Genomic DNA, 20,589 nt, shown 5'->3' with positions numbered 1-20,589 from the left:
TCTCCCATTCTGTGGGTTGTATTTTCCCTTTCTTGATCATGTCTTTTAAAACATAAAGTTTTAAATTTTGATTAGCTCCCATTTACCTATTTTTTTCTTTTGCTGCTTGTGCTTCTGGAGTTACATTCTAGTGCAGTTTTGAAAGCTATTTTTTCCTAGCTTCCTGTTCATGTTTAGAAAAAATCATGTTCTGATTTCCCTTTTCTGCCCCGAATTACTTAGAATAGCAGAAGCTAATATTTGCTAAGCACTTACTATGTGCCAGGCTTTTGCTAAGAGCTCAGACAGCTTGGGTAACCAGCCCAGGGCCTCAGGGCTAATAGAGAGCAACCCAGCCAATCTGGCTGGGGAGTCCGTAACTCTCAACCACTTCACTGTCCTACTGAACGTATCTTCCTCACCTTAATATTTGTTTCATTTTTCCAAGGGAAAAGTGATGTATCTGCTGTTGGTGTTGGACAAGTAACTCAGCCCCTGTTCTTTATTCCTTTCCCTTCCCAGAGGTGAGCTCCCAGCACCACCCTTTCTAGGACTTCCAGAATCTGCAAACTCTCCAACACACACAAATAGTCATCCAAAAAGGCAAAACAACACCCTCGTTCATGACACAGAATACTTAAGGCCCTGATGCCACAACTTCAGTGGCTCCCTGACCCCTATCACACCCTAACTATGCAGAGTCTTCTCTTTGGTTTTGATAGTCTAGGGTTTGACAGCCCCCTTTCCCACCGTCTCCAGTTGCCTATCAAATCTACCTGAAACTTCAGAAACATCTCTCAGACTCAGCTTCCCTCTCCTATTTCATCCTTCTTGCCATTGCTTCTGTTTAGATTCTTATCAACTCTTAGGTGAACTAACTGAACTGTCTTCACAGTGTTTTCTTCAACCTAATTGAACTGAAATGAATTATTTCTTCAGGGGTGTCTTCCCAGTAGATTACGAGATCACTAAAGTCAGAGACCAAAAAGAATTGATTTGCCCAGAACCTAGATTAGAGTCTGCCATCTAAAGGGATTAAATTAGCATTTGTGGAAGGAATACTCAGTGCCGTACTATGCCCAGCATCTACAAATGCTTTCGGGGGAAAAAAGAGCCTTTGTAATAATAAGGATTAAGTGTTACATGACCCAGATATTCCAGGAGCCCTTCCTGTCCTGCTATGTGCATGAACATGGCTAGCACTTGAGGGGTGATCAAGGCAAAGTAGGCATGTTGTCTCTCATTTTAGGGAGTCACCTGCTGGCCTGTAAACATCTCTTCATCTTAATCATGAGAGAGAGTCTGGCCTGTGTCCCTCTTAGACCTGTCTCCACCAGGGCCCACTAAGTGATCAGGAAGTTGCTGTCTTTCTCAAACCCACCCATACCTGTTTCCCTGAGTCCCCCTGAACACTGATGAAGGAGTAATTGAGACAGGGTGGAACCTGGGACCTGGGACCCTTTGCTGCAGTGATTGCACCGGGACAAATGTCTCTCTGAGCAACAAAATACAAAGAAACTACAAGGGACTAAAAATAACTGCATGCACGCCAGTTGGAGCAAACTATGATCAAGATACAAAAAGACCAAAATCCCAGCCGCCACTTCTGAGGAGCCGGGAGCAAAAACAGGGTGTCGGGAACAAAAGCAGGGTACTGTGCATGCCCCCTGCACACAGCATCACCAAAGGGGTGGGGCAAACCCCCTAAGCCACCCTTCTGGCCCGACCCCTGGACACACCCCTACCCTCACCCCATAGAAGGGACCAGCTGCCCCCCACCTTGTGGAGCAGAAAGGAAACTTGTTACTTGTTTTCGCTCCCTCCTGCTATAGCAGGAGCCCTAATAAAGCCTTGCCTGAATTTCTTGTCTGGCCTCATCAATTTCTATTGATTAAGGAGGCCAAGAACCCAGGTCAGAAACATAACCAAAAAAGTTAGGTAAGTATTGCAAAGTCATTCCTAGTAGGAGGACTAGTAGTTATAACCCTACCTGAGCAAGCTGCTCTTTACTAGCATCTGGGGAAAGGTGGAGACGAGCAAACAGGACAAGGACTCACGATTTAGGCCTTGAGGAGCTATCCCAAACGGCTGGTACCTTGCTTTCTAATTTCCTCTCCTCGGGTCTCTGCCGTCCTCCTCTTATATTCTCCCACTAGGTTTCCTAGGTAACAGCCCCATCCTTTTGCCACAGAATGGGGCAGTTTTCTGCCCTATTCTCCACAAGCGGAAGTGGTCCCAAGTGGCTGCCTTCTCTTGTTAAGTGCAAAAATGATTGCCTTGGGCTTCAGCTGGATGCTAATGGAAGATTCCTGTGCCCAGCCTGCAGCTCGCTCTTAAGTGGGAGGAACGTGGGCTGGTTTTGTAGCGGAACACACAGTGTACCTTAAGGGCATTTCACTCTCAGGCAGTGAAGGCTGCCAGGCAGGACAAGTTTCTTCCTAAATTATCTAAAGACAAGTGTCTCCCCATGGTCAGAATTACTCTTCTTCCAAAGACAATGCAGGTCAGTAACAGAGGAGCAAATTATTTTTCAGTGTATTAACATGTTTTTCGCCTGACCGTATTACTAAAATTCTGGCATTGGTGGGATAGTTTTTTTTTTTTTTTTAACATCTTTATTGGAGTATAATTGCTTTACAATGTTGTGTTAGTTTCTGCTGTATAACAAAGTGAAACAGCTATATGTATACATATATCCCCATATCCCCTCCCTCTTGCGTCTCCCTCCCACCCTCCCTATCCCACCCCTCTAGGTGGTCATAAAGCACCGAGCTGACCTCCCTGTGCTATGCAGCGGCTTCCCACTAGCTATCTGTTTCACATTTGGTAGTATATATAAGTCCATGTCACTCTCTCACTTCGTCCCAGCTTACCCTTCCCCCTCCCCGAATCCTCAAGTCCATTCTCTAGTCTATGTCTTTATTCCTGTCCTGCCCCTAGGTTCTTCAGAACCACTGATAAAGTAGTTTTTGTTTCCTTCCTGAATCTATTTCATTAGAAAGGTCCTTCCTTAGTGGAGAATGTTTGTTTGCTTCCTAGGATAGAATTTGTTGATCCCCAAAGCTCTCCCCAGTTGCAGTGGGGGTGGGAAGGATCTCTGCTTATCCTGCCACAGCAGTAAATAGAAACTTAGAAGTTCACGTGTAGAATCAACAAGATAATTGCAAACGGAATGTTTATGGATTCAGGGCCTTGCTCTGTAAAGTGTCCTTGAGAAACTGAAGGCTTCAATTTCAAAGGAAATAGTGAGGTTCTTAACCAACATGTGTCTTTTTGCCTAGGAGCTGGACTCTTAACTCCACCCCCTCCACTTCCAACTCACTATCTGCGAGAGGAAAGAAACCGATCTAAGATTTCTAAAAGAGACTTGGAAATCCGAATGTAATTCAATTAACATCTACTGAATGTCTGCATCTGCACCTGCTCTGTGCAGTACTTGGTGGTGAAGATGCAATTTTGTATCATCCAGGGAGAAATTCCCATGGTTTCTAAAATCTTGCTTTGAGAAATCATGCTAGAACAAAGGTTGACACAAAGAGTATTATTTCTTTTGCAATGTCAACCCAACGGCAAAGGAAGAAAACATTTCCCCAAAATGATTTATCTTAAAAACCCTGAGCCCTACTGGGAATTCTCATAGGCTAGGTCATTGGGGTTCAGAGTTTATGGAAAAGAATTCCAAATTCCTTCTGTTCTTTTCTTCAGTACTGACTTCACTTAACCTTGAGAGTGACAAAGAAACGAATTCAAGGAAAGACAATTTTGAAAGGAAAAAAAGGATTTGAACAATAATTCAATCCTAACCATCCTTTCAACTGGAAATATGAACATATTAGTGGTACCAGAAAAATGTGTTAGAGGCTCAACTGGAAAAAAATGTAACTTTTTCTTAAACTCTTTCAAATGACAGAAATCATTCATGGAAATCCAAAAGGGAGCAATCTTGAGGGTGAAACGCTACTATTTTACTAGTGGGTCTTCAGAAATACCCTAAATTTCCATCCATTCCTGTTCTAAGAAATCATCTCCTTCCATTGGAAAATTCCAGGCTTGGGCAAAAGAGTCTATTTAACTTGCATCATAATGCAAAACACTGTTACACTGTTTGCCAGAGAACTTCCATCACTTACCACACTTATCAGGGTAGCTTTTTTTTTTTTAATGATAATTTCCAAATGATTCTAAATCCTCAGATGCATTTGCCCTTCTACCTTCATTCTAATGTCACCTTCTAAATGAAATTGCATCAGCACACATACAAACAGATGCTTTAGAAGTAAGAGTCATTCTTGATAATTTTCTCTTTTCCATTTACCAAAAATACAAGTTTGGTGGGGGGGAGGGGTTGTTTTTGTTTTGTTGTTGTTGTCATTTTTGGTTTTATATCTCAGGAAAATGGTGTCACCTGCTGCTTATTGATCAAAACATACATCTAGTTGACATCCTTGATTCTCTTTCCCATCTCTGCTATATCCAATCCATCCATTTGTCCCATTGGCTCTGCCATTAAATCATAGTCAAAGTCTTCTCCTCTCTATCTCCATTGGTCCAAGCCACTGATGTCTTGCACAAAGAGTAAGACTCTGGTCTCCTAAAACCTCTTCTCCTTCCACTCTTGTTCCTCTAACATGTTCTCATAGTTGTCAGTTTGATCTTCAAGATCTTAAATTTGATCACGTTACTCCTGAAATCTTCCAATGTCTTCCATCGCACTGAAATAAGTGCCCCACATGATTTGACCTGCTTCCTTGCTCTTATCGTAAACCTTCATCCCTTGCTCACTACTCCCAGCCTCTATAAAATGGTGTGTCTAACCCAAATGTCAAATTTTTTCTCACCTCAGCACCTAGTAACCTGGTTTTCCTGGAACTCTCTTCTCTAGATTCTTTTCATTATTCTTTCTATCCAACAAGTGCTCCATGGACGAGCAACATAAGTATCACTTGAGACCTTATAAAAATGCAGAATTGGGCTTCCCTGGTGGCGCAGTGGTTGAGAGTCTGCCTGCCGATGCAGGGACACGGGTTCGTGCCCCGGGCCGGGAAGATCCCACATGCCGTGGAGCGGCTGGGCCCAGTGAGCCATGGCCGCTGAGCCTGCGCGTCCGGAGCCTGTGCTCCGCAACGGGAGAGGCCACAACAGTGAGAGGCCCGCGTACCGCTAAGGAAAAAAAAAAAAAAATGCAGAATTTCAGGTGCAATACCTCATGACAAAATCATAATCTGAATTTAAACAAGATCCCCAGGTAATTCATATGCAAGTTATAATTTGAGAAGGTCTAGCTTAGATCTCAATTCAATGCCACCTCCTTAGAAAGGTCTTAGACGACCCTCAGTCTAAATGAGCTCCCCAAATCACTCTGTATTACACCATGTATTTGATTTTTCTTGTGGCAATTAACTTTAGATGAAAAATACCTTATTTCTTAACTAATTTCTTTATGTTTTTTCCCCACTAGAGTGTAAGCTCTATGAAGGTGGGGAGTGATACCGTGCTGCACTTTCCTTTACCACAACCCAGTGTCAGTAGATTGGCTTTACTGCACACAGGTGAATGGACCCAAATTTGGTTCCATATCAGGACCATGTTTATATTGTCCACTTCTGTTTACCACCTAGCTTATTTCAAATAGGTATTTGATAGATGAATGAATATTAAAATACATATTTAACCTTAGTGATCAAAGAGATGGTGGAATAGAACAAGGTTTGGATTTCTGTTTATCTGGCTTTTCTGACCTAACTACCAGCCAGAAAAATTATGAGTCAATCAGCTGTTTTGGCATAAATTACTTGCGATACTCTAACTGAATTTAAGGAAGGAAGGAAGGAAGGAAAGAAAGAGAGAAGGCTGGCCTTGAAAGATGACATGGTAATGAATGAAATGGCATTGCAAAGGAACGCATAGGATAGGCTTGCAGAGGTAAGGGAAAGAAGATCACATCTGGCTCCCCAACATGGTATAAATTATGCTAGTTTCTCACTTTCCAGAGCTTGTAAAAGTCTGAGGATTGAAGCTCTATATTTCTTTCTTTCTTTTTTGAATACTTTCTTTTTAATTTTTTTTTTTTTTTTTTTTTTTTTTGCGGTATGTGGGCCTCTCACTTTTGTGGCCTCTCCCGTTGCGGAGCACAGGCTCTGGACGCGCAGGCTCAGCGGCCATGGCTCATGGGCCCAGCCACTCCATGGCATGTGGAATCCTCCCGGACCAGGGCACGAAACCATGTCCCCTACATCGGCAGGTGGACTCTCAACCACTGCGCCACCAGAGAAGCCTAAATTTTTATTTTATATTGGAGCATAGTTGATTTACAATGTTATGTTAGTTTCAGGTGTATAGCAAAGTGATTCAGTTACACATATATAAGTATCTATTCTTTTTCAAATTCTTTTCCCATTTAGGTTATTACAGAATATTGTGAAGCTCTATATTTCTTACTGTTCTGCCTAGAATACGTTACCAATTAGTAGCCATTAAGAAAGGAAAAGTATTTTAACAGCATCTGTGTACTGAAAAACCTCAGTCCTGGTTTCTTCTATACTCCACACTACTGCCATACTCACAACACTTCTGATACCAGACGTGTGAGGTTTGTTTGTTGGCTTTTCCCATACCAATAATTCTGTGACACCAGCTGGGTATCCTACATTTTAACTCAATTCTGACACTATCACCTAGAGATCATATCAGATTCCACAGGTTAAGGGCTCAGTCCCATGAGACCCTACTTCAAATACCAATTGCAAGTTGTAGGTTCCCAGGTTACCCACAACTTCTCTCTGACTTGGCTACAAGTTGGAGGTTCCCATGACCTCCTCCCCCTTGGATTCAATTATTTGCTAGAATAGCCCACAGAACTCAGGGAAATACTTAGTATGTTTACCAGTTATTAAAGATATGATAAAGGATACAGATGAACAGCCAGATGAAGAGATACATAGGACGAGGTCTGGGAGGGTCCTGAGGCATTACCCTCCCTGTAGGTGGCTCCCCGTAGGTGGATGTATTAATCAACCTGGAAGCTCCCCAAACCCCATGCTATTGGGATTTTATGGAGGCTTCCTGAAGCAGATATGGTCAATTAACAACTCCATTTCCACCCCCTATCTATTCACTGGAGAATTGGGGGTGGGGCTGAAAATTCCAAACTTCTAACCATGGCTTGGTCTTTTTGGTGATCAGCCCCCATCCAGGAGCCCACCCAGAGTCATTAGATCAAAAGATGCTCCTAGGGGCTTCCCTGGTGGCGCAGTGGTTGAGAGTCCGCCTGCCGATGCCGGGGACGCGGGTTTGTGCCGCGGTCCGGGAGGATCCCACATGCTGCGGAGCGGCCGGGCCCGTGCGCCATGCCGCTGAGGCCTGCGCGTCCGGAGCCTGTGCTCCGCAGCGGGAGAGGCCACAACAGTGAGAGGGCCCGCGTACCGCAAAAAAAAACAAAAAAGCAAAAAAACCAGATGCTCCTAGTGCTCTTATCACTTAAGAATTGACAAGAGATTTAGGAGACCTGAGCCAGGGACCAGAGGCAGGGACAAATATATATCTTTTCTATTATCTCACAACATCCAATGAAGAAAAATAATCACATGGCAATTTAATGCAATGCCTGATTCTGGATTGGATCCTGGGTCAAAAGAATAAAGAACATTTTGGGGACATTTGGGGAAAGTTTGATTACAAATTGTATATTCATTATTGCTGTTTAACAAATCATTCCGAAATGTGGTGGCTTAAAAGAACAATAATCATTTAGTTTCCCACAGTTTCTTTGCTTAGGAATTTGGGAGTGGCTAGGTTGGGCAGATCTGGCTCAGGGTCTATTATGAGGTCGTACTGAGAGGTTGGCTGGGATTGCCGCCATCTGAGGGTTTAACTTGGGCTTCACGATTCACTTGCAAGGTGATTCACTCAAATGGCTGTTAAGTTAGTGCTGGCAAATTGGCTCCTCTTCATGTGGCTGCTTGGGTATCCCCACTACATGGCAGCTGACATCCCCCAGAGTAAGTAATCCAAGAGACCAAGGTGGAAATTGTAATGCCCCTAGGTTTAGAAATCACAAACCATCACCTCCATCCTGTTGCACTCGATTTGTTACAAGAACCAGCCCTGACTCGAAGTGGGAGGGAACTGCATAAAGGTGTGAATACCTTTATGAGGTGAAGATTGGGTGCCATCTTGGAGGCTGGCTGGTACAGATTTTATATTAGATGACACATTATATTAATTTAAATTTCCTGAATGTGATCCCTGTAATGTCCTTGTTCTTAAGAGAAATGTGCTAAGGTATTTAGGGTGAAATGTCAAAGTGTCAGCAATTCACACTCAAATGGTTGAGCAAAAATAATCACAAACAAAACAACTTAAAACACCATAGATATTTTTTATATTGGTTAACACACATATATTATTATTATTATTATATATTATTAAACTGTTGGTAGCTAGAAATCAGCCAGAGTGGGAGCATTTACATACCACAGAACATAGCAAATACTACAGTCTAGGACTCCTCCTCCCCACATTGCCCAAGAGCCAGTTGTTAAACTTTTATCAGCACATTACTGTGTGTATGTGTATATATATACACACACACACATATTTACACAGCTACACATATATATATATACATATACAGAGACAGAGACAAAGAGAGGGAGGAAGCAAATGAGGCAAACGTTAAAAATTGTGCAGCCTAGATGAAGAATACATGGGTATTCTTATAGTATTCTTGCAACTTTTCTATAGATATGAAATTTTTCCAAATAAAAAGTTGGGGAAAAATTAAAATATAAGCAGGGAAAATATGTAGAGGTGTATCATAGATGAAAAAACACCGGTCATTAGTTGATTTAGTTAAGTTGGATGAGGTGCTTTTAGGGTTTATTATAGTATTCTTTCTACTTTGGCATATCCTTAAAATTTTTCATAACAAAAAAGCACACACAAAACAAATTAATATACAAAGGCAGTTAACCAGAAAGAAACATATTGCTGATATATTGACAAATGTTAAGGACAAAAATGTTCGTTGAAATTTCTTAATTATGCTCAGGTCAAGTGCTACCTGGCATACCTTAGAGACAAGACATATTCAAAGGACAAGTATTTGCAAGGATATCTGAACTTTCAATAACCATACTAGGGATAGGTTGCCTCTAATTTTATAAGGCCTGAACCTTAACACCTAATTCTATTGATTTTCACTGAGAGTCAAACTGAACAAATAAACATCAGGAATTTGTACATAGTAGGCAATTGATACCCGTGCATTGAATGAATTAAGAGAAGAATGGTTCCCTGTCCTGCTCTCTTTTGGGATAGGTAACTCCGTAAACAAATACTAACACTCTCCTGGCCTAAGATAGAACAATGGAGAGCCCAGTTGGAAGGATGTGTATTACAGCTCTTGAAGCAAACTCTCCTTCCCCTGGGGTATGGAGCAAGGAGCAAGGCCTGCTTTATCACGAGACTTGTATAGTCACACCACACTTGATTTAATGCTTTGCTGTTGCCATTCTGAAATTTTTAATCATTTTCTCTTTGAACTTGGATTTTACAAGTCACACTGATGGGACAAGGGAACATGTGTGTGAGCAGAGGAGATAGGTATAATATAAGTGTCTACACTCTCTCTTGCTGTTCCATTTGCATATAACATTCTGGATGCCCCATGAGCACAGAAGTCCCAGAGATTCTGTGATGCAAGGCAAGAACAAGGTAAGGGAGTTCTATCTACTGGAGGGGAGGGAGGGGCAGGGCACTCACAGCCTTGAGAGGCCCTGCTTTGTGAACCAGAACTTGATTTGAATGCGGAAAGAAAGTAATGGTGTTCTAAATCAGGGGTCCTCAACCCCTGGTCCGTGAACTGGTCTGTGGCCTGTTAGGAACCGGGCCGCACAGCAGGAGGTGAGCAGTGGGCGAGCGAAGCTTCATCTGTATTTACAGCTGCTCCCCATCGCTCGCATTACCGCCTGAGCTCTGCCTCCTGTCAGCATTATGGTGAGTTGTATAATTATTTCATTATATATTACAATGTAATAATAATAGAGATAAAGTGCACATTAAATGTAAGGCGCTTGAATCATCCCGAAACCATCCCCCCTCCCTTACCCCCACCCCTGGTCCATGGAAAAATGGTCTTCCATGAAACCAGTCCCTGCTGCCAAAAAGGTTGGGGACTACTTCTCTAAATGTAAATGTTATTTAAACACTGACTGAAGAACCCTAATAGATCCTTTCTTATTCATGTTACTTCCCTGAATTAGCCAACCACTAACACTGAAAATGATGACATAGAAGGAAAAGGCAAGATGGCGACCCACAGTTTCTTTTCCTTTCACGTGTTTGCTTACTCATCAGTAAACCAAACGTATAGAGTGTTGGGAGAATGTGTGTGTATCAACACATGAAGTAAAAACAGTTGAGTTAGTTTTGTCCAGCATTTCCACTGTTTTGGTAAGAACAAAATCTGCATACATGTTTGAGCTATGAAATACAAATTGTATAATTTCACTGTTCTCCATACACATTTAAAGCTCTCATATTTGCATTTAAAATGGACATTGCGCAATATAAAGATGAGTGGTAAAATTTATACTAATAATCTAAAACTTTCATTTTTCTTCACTTAGAATGATACTAAATGGCGAATTAAAAACACCATGAGAAGTTGAAAGAAAGAATGAGGCAGAAAGCATAAACCTTCCTATTTTAAAAATGACTTCTTTTACCTCTAACTTGCTTCTAGCTCCAGTCAGCAAGAGGCCTCTCTAGGGGCTTTTCTGAAAGGGGACAAGTCTTCCTTACCACCCCCAGAAGCATCACAACACATTTTGAATGTACAGGGCTGTGTACTTGCTCCATCTGGTATCATTTCCCTGTGATGTTAAGATTTGCTTATTAACCAAACCTTCTCTGAGTGGAACAGCCACCCAGTGCTTGAGAGGAGATTGTGTTTTGCTTCCTACAGGCTCAAACCAAGGCTTATCCAGACCAGAACAGCCTGGCAACCACGGGTTGGACATGCGGCTTTAAAGTTTAACTTCACACAAACAGTGCGTGCAGTCCAGGGCAAGGTCCAAAAAGATAGGTTCTGACACCCTTCCCTTTTAGTGTCTTGATGGCTTGGGATCATCAAGACCTTTAAGTTTTGGTTTCTGTGGGAGAAGTTTCAGAGGGATAGTGCAGCTCCTCTTGGCCCCATGGCCTGTAGCCAGTTGAGTAAACCAAAATTATCTATTCTAACGGAGCTCTCCAAGCATGAAGCCCTGGGGAGGGAAATACAAGAGGCGGAAGGTACATTTCACATGGAAGGTTCCATGATGGCTGGTGGAGAGCCCTGGGACATGATGTCAGAAGCTCTCTTCTTTTAACTGTGTGACCCTGGGCAAGGCTCTCCTCCGGTCTAGGTCTCAGTTCCCTCATCTTTAAAGTGGGAGAAATGACACTTATCCTGCCTGCTTCATGAGGTTGTTGTGAACAGTAAAATGGGATGATTTTATAGGAAAAGGCTTCTTAACAGTAAAAACATGACCAGAGTTATAAAAGTATTAAAGGTGAAGCGTTCCAGAAAACAGCTTCAAATTAATGTTTTCGGTTACTTAACAAATACTTATTAAGCACCCACCATTCTGGGTTCCATTCTAGGAGATGGAGATACATCAGTGAGCAAACACTTTCCGTGTAGAATTTGTAGTTTTTTATCCAAGGATAATAACTATCTGAGTTGCAATTTTAAATAGGATCATGTGGGCAGATTCTTACAATTATGACCCCTGACGAATCATGCTGTTCCAGGTCCACATCCCCTTGCGATGGACTCTGCTGTTCCCGACTTTCTCATAGGGACCCCAAGCCCTGAGGAGCCTTGAAGCTTCCACTCTTGGCTTTTTTTTTTTTTTTTTGCAGTACGCGGGCCTCTCACTGTTGTGGCCTCTCCCGTTGCAGAGCACAGGCTCCGGACACGCAGGCTCAGCGGCCATGGCTCACGGGCCCAGCCGCTCCGCGGCATGTGGGATCTTCCCGGACCGGGACACGAAACCCGCGTCCCCTGCATCGGCAGGCGACTCTCAACCACTGCGCCACCAGGGAAGCCCCACTCTTGGCTTTTTGAAAACGTTCATGCTATTGTGTGAGGAAGCCTGGACTAGACTGTAAACGACTAAGATACCCCATGAAGAGAGAGACCCTGCCTCCGCAGCACGGAGGCCCGGCCGTGGGGGTGAGGCAATGTACATGCTCTGGTCCCAGTCGAGCTGCCAGATGACTGCAGCTCAGGATGAGCCTAGTGAACCCAGCTGGCCCACAGAATCGAGAGAAATAATAAATCAGTGTTTTTAAGAGGTGGCCAGAGAACACCTCTCTGAGAAGGTGATATGTAAATAAGAAGAGAAGAAGGAAGAAGCTGTTAGGGCCTGAATGTTTGTGTCCTCCCCAAATTCATATGTTGAAGCCCTAGCCCCCATGTGGCTGTATTAGAAGATGGGGCCTCTAAGGAAGTAACTGAGGTTAAAGGAGGTCGTGAGGTTGCACTGAGGAAAGGCCATGTGAGGACATAGCAAGAAGATGGTTGTCTGCAAGCCAGGAAGAGAGTTCTCACCAGAAACCGAATTGGCTAGAACCTTGATGTGCACATCTATCCTCCAGAACCGTGAGAAAATAAATGTCTGTTGTTTAAAGCGACCCAGTCTGTGGTATTTTGTTATGGCAGTCTGAGCTAAGATAGAAGCCATGCAGCTATCTGGGGGAGAGCACGGCTACAGAAGGAACAGCTGGTTCAAAGTCCCTGACGTGCGGGTCCGCTGGAGTGTTGATGCTGGAACACAGGAAATAGGGGCAGAATTGGAGGACACAAGATCAGAGAGGGAAGGCATGCAAATCAGTGGACCGTTTAGAAGTTTTGCCTTTTACTCTAGGTTAAAATGGAAAGTCTGTGCAGTTTTCAGGGGTGGAGTGATATGTTTCCAAAGGACATGCATTTCTGTAATATTTGACTTTTATGTAACGATGAACAGGTTTCACTTTTGTAATCAGAAAAAAAGACATCAGAAGACTTAGAAGACTAAGTGGAAGACTAGAAGACTAACATAATAAGCAACAAGTACAGGCTGTGTCCTTTAATGCCAACATACAGGTACAGAGGAAAGAGGGGAGGGAGAGTGAGGAATAAACGGGTAGGGGGCAGAGATTGCAGCTGATTAAAAGTGCACGTCTTGCTCTGCCACTGCCCTTGGATTCTCTGAGGACCTGTCATGTTCTGTAACTGTCCTCCCACTGTTAATTGTACCCCTGTGGCATTGGTGCCTGGCAAGAGATGGAGGCAAGGACAGAGGATGGGCAAGAAGAGAAAACAAAGCCTGGAGTGAATTTTTCTTGAGAGGAATCAAGGACATCAGATTATCCCAGCACTTAGCATATTGCCCAGCTTATATGGGGTAGAAGCTAGATTGTTTCTTGAAGAAATGAATGAACAGGCCTGAGCAGTCACCCTAAATTATTCTGTACCCCACTCTTCCCATTCTCCCCCTCCCTTCTTTGTTGGTACAACTGAATTCTAAAGGGGATCTTTAAAACAAAGAGTGCGTGTAGTGGGGGGTTGATCTTTGACACACTAAAACAGTATTTAAGTCCTATATACCTCATGACTGTTTCTAGTTTTAAAAATGTAATAAATTGAGCTGAACCTTCACGTGAGGTTGAGATCTCATGGGTTCTCAGATAACCCTTTACATCAAATCGTTTATATCTACGTGTGGATTGGGACTGGCAGCGTTAAAAGTGCAGTGGAATTACCGAATATGAAACAGATAGCTAGTGGGAAGCAGCCACACAGCACAGGGAGATCAGCTCGGTGCTTTGTGACCACCTAGAAGGGTGGGATAGGGAGGGTGGGAGTGAGATGCAAGAAGAAGGGGATATGGGGATATATGTATACATATAGCTGATTCACTTTGTTATACAGCAGAAACTAACACAACGTTGTAAAGCAATTATACTCCAATAAAGATGTTAAAAAATAAAATCTAAAAAATAGATTGGAAAGGTTGTATGAGTTCTGTTATCTTCCAAAAGCTCTACTAACTTTTTTTCTTCTTTGGTTGGCAAAGCAATAGATTGAATAACCAAAAATGCTCAGTGCAAGCCTGGATGGCGAGTCCTTTTTAAATGAGTGTTCTGTTTAAAGTGTAAGTGTGCTTTGCTATAACCAGCAGATGCATTTCCTAAACATTGTGTATAACCCTCTTTTTTCTGAGTTCCAGAGGAGCTAACCCTGATGAACAAAAGGAAAGATTCTTTGTGTTTTTCGAGTGACCACCCCCTTAGCCATCAGGTACTAAAAATCGGGTATACACATATATATTGAAATGAGTTCTTTAAAGGAAGCAATGACCAACTATTTGTGATCAGAGAGATGACTTTCACCCTCTTGAATATATTAGAAAAGGCTGAATACTTTCAGCCCAGTCTTAGGTACAAGTTTTAAGTTAACCATAAAGAATTACAAAATACTGATCAGCTCAGTGAAGGGTAGCAGAATATGCCGTCCCCAAATATGCCACTTTGGCCTAAGGATTATTTTGAGTTAAAGGAAGTTGAGAAGAAGCAGGTACAAGAAAGCTCTCTGCCCATCCCTATTTGCCTAAAAGCAAGACATACACCTGCAAAGGTTTCCTGTCTCTCCTCTCTACCAGCAAAGACAGAAGTTAATCACTGGAGACAACTCTAGACCCTTACCAGCTCAGAGATGGCACCAGAAGATCTACACAACAAACTTGGCTAAAACTAGCCCTTATTTACCATTAGTTTTCCCCATAGATTTGCCTTCCCACAATTTGCCACCCGTAGAAGCTCAAAGTCTTTTTCCTTTGTCTGTCACCTCTCTAAAAATTTACTGTTCTTTTGTTAAAATGCTATATAAGCCCAGGTTCTAACCAGTCCTTTGAGTTACTCATCTCTGGGTGTATGCACGATGCACTTATTAATAAACTTCTGTTTGATTTTTCTCTTGTTAATATCTTTTCTCAGTCTGATTTACAGGGCCCGGCCAATGAACCTAAGATAAGTAGAGGGAAAATAACTTTTTTTCCTTCCCTGTACCAGCAACCAATTCCATATTCCCTGTACAACTAAAATAGTCAACATGCCTTATGAGGACCCAATAAATTAGCCCAAGACAGAGTTCCTTGCGGCTGTTTTTTTTGAAATCTGTCTTCAGGCGTTTGGCCAGATGGGTCATCGGGTATGACCCAAGTTTAGAGAACTACTTAGGAACATTCATAACGGACAAAAGAGGGTTCTTAATAATACGAAGTCTGGTTCCTCTGATTTGCTAAGCAAAACAAACAGATTAATAAATGTATGAAAAGCTGCTTGTGAGATGGTAAGCCCCCAGTGACTTGTCTTTGTTGGCTTTTGAAAGGAGGGAAAGGCACGATTAGTTCCTACTTGGGCAGTATCCATTTCCTGAGCTCTAGAATAATATTACATTAGAAAAGTTTTATTTTCCAGATTTTTTTTTGCTTGTGGACAGATACTCCAAATATTTTAGAAACATTATCAATGAAAACCACTAAACCATGTTAAGTATTCACATGCTTCATGTGTGTTAACTCATTGATTCCACACAAAAAACTAGGCTATGAGGTAAATACTATCATTAACCCCATCTCACAGATAAGGAAGCAAAAGCACACCCATGTTAAGTAACTTGCCTGTGAGACAGTTCCAGTAGATTGAACCCTGGCCACCAGGCTGCAGCTTCTCCGTTCTGGTGACAAAAAGAAGGTACTCGAACTGTTGGCACGAGGCTCTGTTTATACACAGGAAATTAAGCCTGAGGCCAAGAAAATTAATTTAAATTCACACAATTATGAAATTTTAGCAACTAAGAACGCGGTATGAGTATGGTTAACTTACTCCGTAAGCTTCCCCAAAGCAACCGCAACAGCTCTGATTCACTGCAGTTGAGCACGCGTGTTATTTACTATGTCTTTAGCTCTGGCTGGTGGAAGAACTGAGGCTATACTTAGAATGTGTCATTGCGCTAATTTTATTCTGTAAATAATAGAATAACTTTTTACAATATTTTAAAACATCTCCACCTTTTCCCAGGCCCACAGACTTACTGCTCCAGCCGCAGACTTTCTTGGTCACTACTGACTCGAAATTTAGTCCTGGTGCATGACGAGATTCTTTTGCTTGTGTTGGTTGTCTGAGTTGTGTTAGCTCGAAAAAGCTCTACTCACTTTTTACACGGGATCAAAGATATAAAACACACATAAGTGTTTTTCAAATGGCAGGTCATGTTTTGGTGAAAATTTCCTCTGCCAAGCTGAGCTCACTTTAGGTAATATATCAGAACAAATTTAAATGGATAAGGAAGGAAGGAAGGCAAAAAAAAAAAAAAAAAAAAAAATCAAAACACAAATTTGGTGGTGTGTGTGTGTGTGGATTCAGGGGTACCAGCAGTGGGGCGGGGGGGTGTTATTAGTTCCTTAACTATCTTCACTTTTTCTTTCTTCTAATCAGCTTCTTCCACGTAAAACTGGGTTCTTTCTCTCCACAGACCACAAAAATCTGATTCTTGTCCTAGCCCAGATGGTGGAGTACAGTGACCATCAACAGAAGAAGAGATCCAGTAAAAATAAAGGTCAGGATGATGCAGGCCCTAGGTGCCACCTGGGTAGGTAACGGCTTGAGAATCTGTGTCTGAAATGCCAGGCTGGAAAGTCACATCTGCCCAGAGGATCCGGCAACTGTTACCGTGTTTTGGTGTGCCCACCTCTCTGAACCTGCTGAATGTCACTCTCTACCACATTTACTATGCATCACATAGCTGAGACAGCGCTTTCTCATTTCTGAGTAAATGACCATGAGTAAAGACGGTCATGCCTTGAAAATAGTGATGGGAAATAATTCCATTACCTTGGGCGGACTGCCCTTTCACGACTGTCAGGCAACCGAACAGAGGAAACAAGTCGTAACGCTAAGGGCAGACGCTGAGACACATCAAAAACTTTTCCCTAATACTAAAGAGTGGAGGAGAATCCTAGCTTGGGGGAGATTTATGTAACTGAATGTCAACACAGATTTCAAAACCTCTTTTGGAATTGCTGACAGATCTCCGGACATCTGCTGTGTAGTTTGGTGGAAGAACAGAGCTCTGGTTTTAGGCCTGCCTGAGTTTTGTGACTAGTTTCTGCTACTTATGAGGTGGAACCAGAGACAAGTTAGCCTGACTCAGTTTCTTGATCTCTTAAATGGGGATAATGCCTTTCTCTCAGCAGTCTTGTGAGGATTAAATGAGATCATATATGCACATTGTCTGACTTAACAGTGTTCCTGTCACCTGCTAGCTAGGTGATCTTGGGAAGGCTGCCTAACTTCACAGCTTCTTCATCTCTAAAATGGGGATAATTCATACCTCCCAGGTCTGCTGTGACAAGTAAGTCAGGGTAAGTCGTGTTCATCTAGCATTGAATCCAGTCCACTTCCTAATGTCTTCCTCCACCTTCAGAAATGGAAACTTGAAACACATCATCTCCTAAAGAACAGCAGTTACTTAGAATTGGTATGAGGAAGGTGTAGGCCTGACTATGCCTCTGCTACTTCTTAGGCAGAGATGAAAATGCTGTCTTCAACTTTTCCTGCCGACCGTGATGATAAATTAATAGCAAACTGTGTTTAGGCACCGTTCATCTCTAGGGAGCTCTAGGCACGGTGGTGACATAATCTTCACAGCACCCTGAGGAAGAGGAGATGAGTGATTTAATCACCATCTTCAAGAAGACGGAGGGTTATCATCTGGCTGGTGACCAGTTGATTCCACCACAACCAAAGCCAGATAAAGAGTCAGCAGGCCCAAGTTGCAGGGAAGATCTGAGTTAACCCTTCGAGATATGTCTTAAGGAGATTCCTATTCAGGCAGTATTTCATTTCAAAGTACTGAATTATGTGGCTACTATTTATAGCTTTCCAGTGGCAAGTGAAAAGTATCTTTCTTTACAGTATCTACACAGTTTGGCTTAACACCTGGGTGATTCCTTTGGGCAGGTCTTCCCTGGAACTACTCTAGCCAATTTTCAGGGTGGGCTACTTGGCAGTTCCCCAGGGACATTCGGAAAAGGCTCTGAGCAGGTTATCCCATGGTTGAGTGAGCTTCAAGCAGCTAACCCAGACCCAGCCTGAAGGTTAAAAAATGCAACGGGTTTGATTAGCTACCTGAGCTTGTGAAGGGTGTCCATGGGCTGAGCACGAGTGCCTATGTCATTAGAGTAGCTGTAGGACTTTCAAAACCTCAGGACCCCTCGGGGAATGATATATAATTAATTACAATCAGAAGCAGTAGGACTATCACCCTTCTTTCCTGTGGTTGCTATGGTGAACAAATGGTATGGTTGCCAGCAAGAGCGACTGGGGGCATGGAAGCTGCTATAAACCAGAAGCACCAGCAAAACCTCAACCCCTCCCCAACTAGGGTCCAGCAAGAGGCTGATAGGAGAGGCAGAATCCAACGGTGGTAGAAACATTGGTCACCGGCGCTATCCTCTTCCCAGCCCCTGATGATGGCCAGCTGACTCGTTCTCGATAGGTGTGTTATTTTGGATAACGCTTCTCAAATTTTTACACGCCTGTAAATCACCTGGATATCATCTTGTTAACATACAGATTTTGATTCAGTAGGTCTCTAGGTCTGCATGCGTCAGAGCCCTCTATCCACAGAGGCTTAGACAAGACAGATTTTTTTCCTTCTTTATGTAGCCCTGCTCCTTGAAGTTGCAGGGCCCAGGCTTCTTCTGCCCTTTTGCTAGGCCACGCCGGGTTTGTTGTCCTGGTCTGTACAGTCTTCATTGCACCCGTTTCTATATCTGCAGTTTAACCAGCAGGCTTGGGGAAGGGAAGGGCATGCCCATCTCCTTGAGGGCCTGATCGAGAAACTGCACGTTCCTTGTTCCACTTTTTTGGCTAGAATTTAGTCACTTGGCCACATCTAGCTTCAAGTACGGTTGGGAAATATTTTATTTTATACACATTTTATTCTATGCTTGCAGGTGTCCACTGAAAATTCCATGACCACGGAAGGAGAGAATGCATGTTAGGGAAGGCTAACAGTCTCCATCACAGTTGGGGATAAAACTAACGACAGCAGAATGTTACTGAGTACTTACTCTCTGCCAGGCACAGTCCCTTAAATCATTCAATCTTCACAAAAAATGCCATTGGTAGGCATTATTATTATTCCCGTTTACAGATAAAGAAACTGAGGCTTAGAGAGGTTAAGTCGCTTGCTATGGTCGTACAGCTGAGGCCGAGGCAGGATTCGAATCCAGACACTCACTCCAGAGCCTGAAATCTTGGGAGCAAATAAAGAGCTGATTATAGAGACAGCAAGCAGGACAGGGGCAGTTTCTAGCAAAGGGGTCCTGCAGCAGTGGGAGGGTGCTGGGTCACGAGTCAGAGTTCCAAGTAAAAACATCTTACTCATTTCCACGAGCAAGTTGTGGCTTACTTGGGGCAATTTATACATTGTATTTCCAGAGGCAGAAGGATGAAGACAGCACAGCGATTCTTCTTTGGAGTTGGAAGACTTGTGAGTTAAGGGGCTTATTCCCTGATGTGGTGGCATGGGCATGACCGTCTCGAGGGCTTGTGGCCTGCTGGTCTTCTGCCTCCTCCCCTGCAGCAGACACCACTCTGAATAGCTGGTGCACTTGTCCCAGAAGAGCGACAGCTGGCCAGGGCTAGATGGGGCCACTGCTTTGTGTCACAGTCACAAGTTAGAGGACATTTGAAAACTGTTTTTCCAGGCTTTTTTTTCCCCTTCTTTTCATGAAAGGGGCTTTTTGTTAGTACTGCCTTTGTTTAGGGATGATAAAGGGACCATTTATTGGAATGAATTACTGACTCGAGTGCTGCCAGAGGTCTTAGCGAGAGGATAGCCCTCTGGCTTCACTTCAGCAGGTGAATGGAAACAACCAATGGGCGTTGGTCTCAAGGGCATTTTGGAGTTTGCTCCATCAGCAACTTTGAGTATAGTTGCTGGCCGAAGTCGAGTCCAGGGTAGGCAGTCAGAGACAGTACTAGCAATAATATTAATAAAACATAACACCTTTTCCTTTGCATATGAAAAATGTCAAACGATCAGGAGGTCTGTTGTCCAGGACTTACAGAGAATGATCTATTTCTACCCACTACTAAATTTCTAAATCTCCACTACTAAAATAGGGTCCCAGTAACAATCTCAGCTCATCTTTCTGAACCTCTGAAAAAGCCAATCCTCTCTGCAGAGCCAACTGAATGTTGGTGGAAAAAAAGTCAAACAGCTGAAAACAAGCCAGATTCTCTAAGACTCTGTGGAATTCACATAGACATGAAACATTTAAAGATACTTTAAAATAATTTTCTTCAAATGGTGCTCCAGGGACTTTAGAAAAAGATATGAAAATACTAGTAAGCCAAACTTGTACATTTTAACTTGTGTTTCCCCCATGTCTAGAGCGTGCGGTGCCAACATAAATTTGTGAAGACATATGGGTTGACGGTATATTTGGGCCCATAATCTCATCTGCTGTTTTATTGAGACTCCAAGACCCAGTATATTTAACGTCTGCTAGA

Source organism: Phocoena sinus, chromosome 1, assembly GCF_008692025.1.
Source record: "Phocoena sinus isolate mPhoSin1 chromosome 1, mPhoSin1.pri, whole genome shotgun sequence".
Taxonomy (NCBI): domain Eukaryota; kingdom Metazoa; phylum Chordata; class Mammalia; order Artiodactyla; family Phocoenidae; genus Phocoena; species Phocoena sinus.
The sequence above is the reverse complement of the archived record's forward strand: the minus strand, read 5'-3'. Positions refer to the sequence as shown.